The sequence below is a fragment of the Somniosus microcephalus genome, chromosome 1 (genome assembly GCF_052327205.1).
Source record: "Somniosus microcephalus isolate GS21.2 chromosome 1, FLI_Smic_1.0, whole genome shotgun sequence".
Lineage (NCBI taxonomy): Eukaryota > Metazoa > Chordata > Chondrichthyes > Squaliformes > Somniosidae > Somniosus > Somniosus microcephalus.
In genome coordinates this window covers 22,972,657-22,979,897 of record NC_140987.1, presented here as the reverse complement: position 1 = coordinate 22,979,897, position 7,241 = coordinate 22,972,657, and the positions used below count along the sequence as shown (strand labels likewise).

Sequence of the window (7,241 nt, the reverse complement as noted above, 5' to 3'; positions counted from 1 at the left end):
TTGTTTTTGTACCAATTCACTACTTTGTTGGTTAATTGTGTTTGGAGGAGTTCCTTGACGTGGCCTGGGACTTTGAAAGTGCCACTGGTGTTTTAGTGACTGAATAAGCCCAATCCAGGTTTTACTGACTGGGGGATTTGGCAATTTAGTTACTGGAACTTTGGGGATCACATGACAGAATTCCACCAACTTATAATTCCATCCACTGTAACTTTCAGAAGGGAATTAGGTAAATGCTTGAAAAGGAAAAATTTGCTGGGCTACGGGGAAAGAGCGGGAGACTGGGGCTAATTGGATAGTGCATTCAAAGAGCTGGCAGAGGCACGATGGGCTGAATGGCCTTCTGTGCTGTATGATCTTGGCCAGTCCCTGAGAGGACATTACCAGTTACAGCGAGTTAGTGGTTAGTTTACATTGTCATGTGTTGGGAGTTGGAGAGCAAATGGCCAGAGGTTTTTCCTGAATTGGCCATGTTTCTTTGTCTGTTTCCAGAGATAGCGTAACTGGTAGGTGGGACGGCAGCATGTGCGGCCCTACTGTCTACTGGATGGGGTGAGCTTAATGGGCCTGATAGTCTTCATCTGCTTTTGTATGTCTTTTTGTATGTTTGTATGTGCAGACTGGGGAATCAATCTGGGTCCAGCCTAGTGTGTGGCTCAAAGAGTTCACCCAGTCAGTAACTGAGCCCAGGGACAATCAGAACTCATCTCTTCCCCTTTCTGTTCCCTTCAATGATCCGTGCACAAATCAGGAGACACACAGTAAGTTTGTTCATTTTCAATCCACGTTTATTTTCAGATGTTAAACTTCTCACATTTCAGTTATTGAAAGATGACTTGTACACGAAAAGACTCTCTGGTCCATCCAGCCTTGTCCATCGCAATATATGGAGCCCCCCACCATGTGATCTCCTGGGAGAGGCGAAAAACCAGACATAAAAACCCAGGCCAATTTGGGAAAAAAATCTGGGAAATTCCTCTCCAACCCCCTTAGGCGATCGAAACTACTCCAGGAGATCATTATGGCCCAAATATTCTAAGACAATTACTTTCTCACTTCAACTCTGCTAACATCAATTGAACACAATCCCCGGGAGCCTGGTATTCAACAATCTCCAGTCTAGTTCTGTAGCAGCAGTCACAAACCCAATATTCAGCGATGACGAGAAACTGGTTGGCAGGTTGTCTAGAGTTCCCACTTCTGTCGTTCCAGGTTGAACGAAAACTGTCCCCAATCTTTTCTTTAAAGTGTTAACTGTGACACCGTTTAATTTGCTGGGAACATCCGTTCCTAAACATTGACAGGCCGAATTGGGGGTGGAACGTGGATCAAATTACCGGGATGCATCGGCACAATTTGCCTGGGGAAAATCTCTTAAGGCGTGACCTTCCCTGTTAAGACATATTGTTAAGACGTCCTAACTTTGAAGGACAAACCCACTTGTTTTTCCCCTCCCTCCCCGACTCCCATGCAGTGTTAACTTTTAGCACACCCCAGAACCCAGTTTGTTGACACCCAAAGACAACCCAGAACGAGGAAAAGACATACCAACACTCCCCACTAGACCCAAGAGACAACCAGGTGGGTGGCAAATGCCGCGTCACTTGAAGAATGAAGAGGAGCTTACAAGGGAGCAGCTGACATGGGAACAGCTGACAAGGGAGCTGTGATCTTCATTCAGGCATTCTGCACACACTGCTGGCGACTAACCAAGTAGTACTGAGGACGAGGAAGGTGGAGGTACTTGTATGGGAACAGAGGCTTAAATGACCAAGACAGACACAATAAAGTGAGCATTACCCAGGAGTGCCACACTGCTGGTATACCCTAATCTGACGGGCATTCCATCTCAACTGCCAGGCCATCAATCAGAAGCTGGCAAGATCCAAATCCAGATCCTGACGGTTCAGCTTACTGTTTGGATCTGGCGCTGGCGCCCGTGAATAACACCCACTTTGATCTATTTGTCCTGGGAGCCGGAGAGTCTGTTCGCTTGCAGGTACGGTCCGCCCTCCTCACCCTGAGTACCAGTTGGACAGTGTCCAGCAGTGTATGGAGGATGTCAGAATGAAAAATTCCCTAAAAAAGGTAGGGTCCTCTATACTCTAAAAATGACTTGGATTTCTCCCGTGGGCTCCTGAAATCAAAGTGTGTATTCAATACCCGGGTGTCCCTGAATCACGGTTTGTGAGGTAACTAAAGGGTTAACCAGAACCACCACCTGCTGCAATTTCCTGGAGCATCCTGGAGATCAGGCAACCCTGAGCAACAGAATCCAGAAACAAAAGCACGAAAGACTGTCGGGCCTCCGCCCTGACTGCCTGAGGTCCTCCAGCAGATTGGTGATTATCCGGTGATGCGAGCAAGTCGATCGACCTGGTAAACCCCCCAAGTCCTGAAGATGTTCTGGACTACCTCAGTGTGGATCATCCACTAGTTAGGGTGGACTACAGAGCAGCTGAGTGTGCCGACTGCTGTGTTGTCCTCCCCGGGCCAAATGTGGCACCAAGAGTGTCACCCCGTTGTTCAAGCACCAATGGGAAGCAACGCGTCATCTTGACAGAGGGACCCAGGAAGGAGGGTCCCACCCTGTTTGTTGACTTACCGGACCCTTGTCATATTGTCTGTCTGCAGACACACTGACTTACCCTGCACCGAGTCTGAAAGTGGAGATGTCCTATTATACCGTTCACACCCCGAGCCTGTTGAAATGCCAAGTGAAATCACTGGCCGAGAAGACCATTCATCCTGAATGTGGCTCCCACCCATATGTCAAAGCATTAGCTGAAGAGCCTGATGGCTGTAGCACCAATGTATGGAGAACACTGTGCTCCCAGGACCACCAGCTCTAGTTCAGATGCTGCGACAAAGGAGACCTGTGGATACATTACTGGCAGAGTGATGGTCATCCAGAAGGCTCAACTGGAGAAATACCCCCAACAGTTGAGCCTTCTGGGTGACGATCACTCGCTCTCAATGTGGATGGTAGAAGACCTGCCAGTATGCCCACTCGTAGATGATTCTTCTGATGGACAAACCAAACATCCAGAGTGATCCACTTCCACAGGGAAGTACTGGAAATAGCCCACCCACACAACTCTGAGGTGGGCTATCCAGGCATGATCACTGCTGGGGGAGGTGGAGCTGGACAGGGTCTCGAATGTTACTTGTGAGCTACCTGCATTCCAGGTCCTAATCTGGAATGACGGGCTAGCAAGATACAAAGGACATTGTGCTCCGGATAAGGCCTTGAATAGGCTGGTGGGGGTGAATGGATTGGTGGTGGTGAGTGGATGGTGGTGGTGAATGGATTGGTGATGGTGAGTGGACTGGTGTTGGCGAGTGGAATGGGCCTATAGATGGGGTGGGCTAAGCTACAAAGTGAGCAGTGCCCCCCCACCCTTGTGTGTCAATTCGGGAATGCCTGAACGTTCTGCTACAGCAGATCCTCCACTTGCTCGCCAAAGAAGCCCTCAGCACCAATGGGCATCTGCAGAACCTGAAGGATCCCCAAGGTGTGAGGACAAACTAAGTGGCGATGCAAGATCCACTGGACGATAGATTCTGCTCCTACATTGAGAGCACCCACACAGTCTGCTGCTGCAGCAGATGCTCTCTGAAGGTGGTCCTCTCTGGCAGGGATTGCTCCCTCAACTCACATACTGGTCAGTGAAGCCAGCCCCAGTGGATTTGATGGCAGGGAATTCAGGATATGCGCCAAACCCTGCAGGAAGGTCTGCCAGACCCACATGTCCCACCAATTGGATTCTGGTGGGTGGAACAGGACTAGTTTCCTGGGCAGTTCCCTTCCTTCTGAGGCTTTCACGACTGAAGTTCACCAGATGTACCAGCGAACCTTAAGTTGTGAGGCAGAGTGGCGGGGCTCTCTACCTTGGCCATAACTGGGGCGCGCCTATCAAGTCCGCCCAAACCGCCTTGGAAATTGGGAGGGGGAATCCAACAAAGGTCGATGCCTGAGGCCTTTGCAAGACCCCAGGTAAAGACTCAACCCCCACAAGTGATGGGACTTCCGGAACTCACAGTTTCAGACTCGAAGTCACCCTTGTTTTGAATACATGGAAAAACCTCAACGCACGGAATCCGTGGTCAACTCAGGCTCCCAGTTTGGTTTCTGGAGCGCACGCACCCTCCCTGGGAGTGCCTCTCGAGTGTCGTAGGGAGTGGCTGAAGGTGGGTCCACAGTGGTGGGTGGGAGCCACAGATCTATAAATAGAGATCTGCAGCTGCACTCACCAAAGTGGACATCACCCGCAGCATAGGTGACCCTGTGTAGGGTCGAGTCCACTGAGGGTGGTGCCCCCAAATGAGCTGGCGCCAACTGGAGACTAATGTCCCGGGGCTGCGTTGGTGTCACCAGAGGGGACGGATGCCTCTGGGGAAGGACACACCAACAGTAGCTGGTGGCGCTTGGGGGAACCAGCCTGATTCTGGCACCAGTAGGCACGGACACCTCCGAACCAGCTGGTGCCAGAGGAGGACTCTTCCTCTATCCTGGGAGGCCTCAGTACAAGTGGTACCGGGGTTTCACCCGATGTAGTTGACTGGGATGGATTGGCTTTAACCAGCTCATCCCATTCCACACCATCGAGGCAACAACCGGAGCGTCCACCCTTGAGACTTTCCTGTTCAGTCCCAACACTTGGACCACCGGTCGACATCGGTCGGAGATGACTGTATGGACTGGGCCCTATCCAGTGCCAGTGCAGTTAACCTCGAGCAATGCCGAACTGAGCCTGGAGTTGGAGCAGGGTTGGTGCTTGATGCCGATGCGGGCACCTGAGGGCTGGACATGAAGGTCCAGCCCAGGGGAGAACTAGGGATGAGGGAGAGGGGCCGTGGGAAAAAATTTTAAATGGGAAAGAAACGTGCCAGAAGGGAAAGAGTTGGTTTAACACCATCTCCAATCATTGGCTGCGAGTTTAAATGGATGTTATTGGCCGTCAAAGAAAGAAATTAGAAGATGTACAGTTGACACTAAAGAAATGGATGGGAAGAGGAAAGATGGGTTGAGGGGTATTTCAATGTTGCTGTTTCCTCCTTTGTGGTATCTCTGCTGGCATTGATGTGATTTTGGTCAGGATGTGTGATCCAGTTGTCTTTGTGGTTTTGTTACTGACAACTTTAGTCTGTTGGTAGTTTGATGAAACCGTCCATTTCCTCTCACTCGTCCTGACACCAACCTGTACCTGTGGCAGAAGAAGAAATGACAAAAATCACTGGATTGCAACAAGGACAACGACCAGCATTTTATCGTTCCCCTCGTATAGTAAACCATATAACCTGTAAAAGGATTTGTCAAATTCCCTTTAAAAAGTCAACACCTGGGCCAGCGTCGAGCTGTGTGGGCAGGTACCAAGCTCGGTCAAGGCAGCTCCAGTGGCATTACTGCCCAGGAGTACATTCTTCGAGTCTTAACCCTGAGCTCTCAGTACTGGTGAACACTTTGAGAAACTGATTATTCAGTTGTTCTCTCTCCCTGTCAGCCTCTCCTCTTATTTAGACCCGTTCATTCAATACCAATCACTGGTTTCAAGAGGGACGCTCTTGACTTTTTAAATGGTCGGGCTGAGCTGTCCCACAGACTATCCCCGTGTCCAGGACAAGTTGATCAGAACAACCAGCATGTACTGACCTGCTTTCAGTTTCCAGGATTTGAGACTTTATATCTGCACGGATTTTGCTGTAACTGACTCTGACTTTCACGGGGAATGATACAAGCTGGAAGTACAGCTCCAAACACAGTTAGTCACAGTCAGTAAATAGTTGTCTACATTTACAGATCAGGGAGTGAGCATTAAACTCCAGGACTGGGAGGAGCCGGTCAGTGAGGAGTGGGGCTCAGTAACCATCAGTAACCAGGCTCCGGGACCCAGACTACCTATGAGCAACGCTATGGAAGAACTACCAATAACAAACTGAACTATTCCACCTGACTGTGCATCAATATTACTGTATCTGATAAACTGTTCATATTGCTCATTATGACTTTCACTAATAATACAAGATAAACAGGTAAAGACATAGAAACATAGAAGATAGGAGCAGGAGTAGGCCATTCGGCCCCTCGAGCCTGCTCCGCCATTTAATGAGATCATGGCTGATCATCCAAATTCAGTACCCTGTCCCTGCTTTCTCCCCATATCCCTTGATCCCTTTAGCCTCAAGAAATATATCCAACTCCTTGAATATATTTAATGAATTGGCCTCAACTGCCTTCTGTGGTAGAGAATTCCACAGGTTCACCACTCTCTGGGTGAAGAAATTCCTCCTCATCTCTGTCCTAAATGGCTTGCCCCTTATCCTTAGACGGTGACCCCTGGTTCTGGACTCCCCAACCATCAGGAACATCCTTCCTGCATCTAGTCTGTCTAGTCCTGTTAGAATTTTATAAGTTTCAATGAGATCCCCTCATTCTTCTAAACTCCAGCGAATATAAGCCCAATCGACCCAATCTCTCCTCATACGTCCATTCCTGCCATCCCAGAAAGACAAACCTTTCAAAGTTCACGAATTCTGTCCAAGCCGCTGGTTGATGATGTTTCAATTGTTCGTGTTGTCTTCACAGAGCAAAGCTGTTCAGGCGTTCGAGCCGACCGCATTCAGTCTTAGACAGACCAGCCAGTTCGTCAGACTCAGTGCAGCTCCCTTGCATTCACAAACTGTTTATATCTCCTCCTGGCTCATATTTATCTACTTTACAAAGCTATTGTGATGTCTCATCTCAGTGTGAGGGTGGGGCTTACTCTGTGATGTCACGGTTTGACCCGTCCAATCAAAGTGGCCTCACCTTGAAACTATACTTGTTTCGCTAGAAAGCAATAACAGGTTTCCATGTGGTTATGACCCAGAGCACAGGGTGCGTGGGCGATGGGCAGTGATGGGATTGTTTGCCTTCTACCAATTATGTTAAGCAATTGCATACATTTAAAGCAACAGGAGTCGGCCATTCAGCCCCTCGAGGCTGCTCCAGCATTCAATTAGACCATGGCTGCTCTGCACCTCAAATCCATTTACCTGTCTTTGATTGATATCTCTTGATCAACTTAAGAACAGGAGGAGGCCTTTCAGCCCCTCGAGTCTGTTCTGCCATTCAATTCAAGCATGGCTGACCTGTATGTTAACTCCATTTCCCCGGCTTGGTTCCACATCCCTTAAAACTCTTGCCTAACAAAAATCTATCAATCTCATTTCTAAAGTTTTCAATTGACCCCCAGCCTCAA

At 49.0% G+C, this 7,241-nt stretch overlaps 1 long non-coding RNA gene across 1 annotated transcript; it reads right to left on the bottom strand.

The window, feature by feature from the left end:
• Nucleotides 1-766: 766 nt before the first annotated feature.
• Nucleotides 767-7,241, bottom strand: LOC147123989 (uncharacterized). Its single transcript, XR_015074976.1, has 2 exons — nt 6,516-7,241; nt 767-5,207 (listed from the first exon to the last, which is right to left on the bottom strand). It is a non-coding gene; the product is annotated as an uncharacterized LOC147123989 (long non-coding RNA).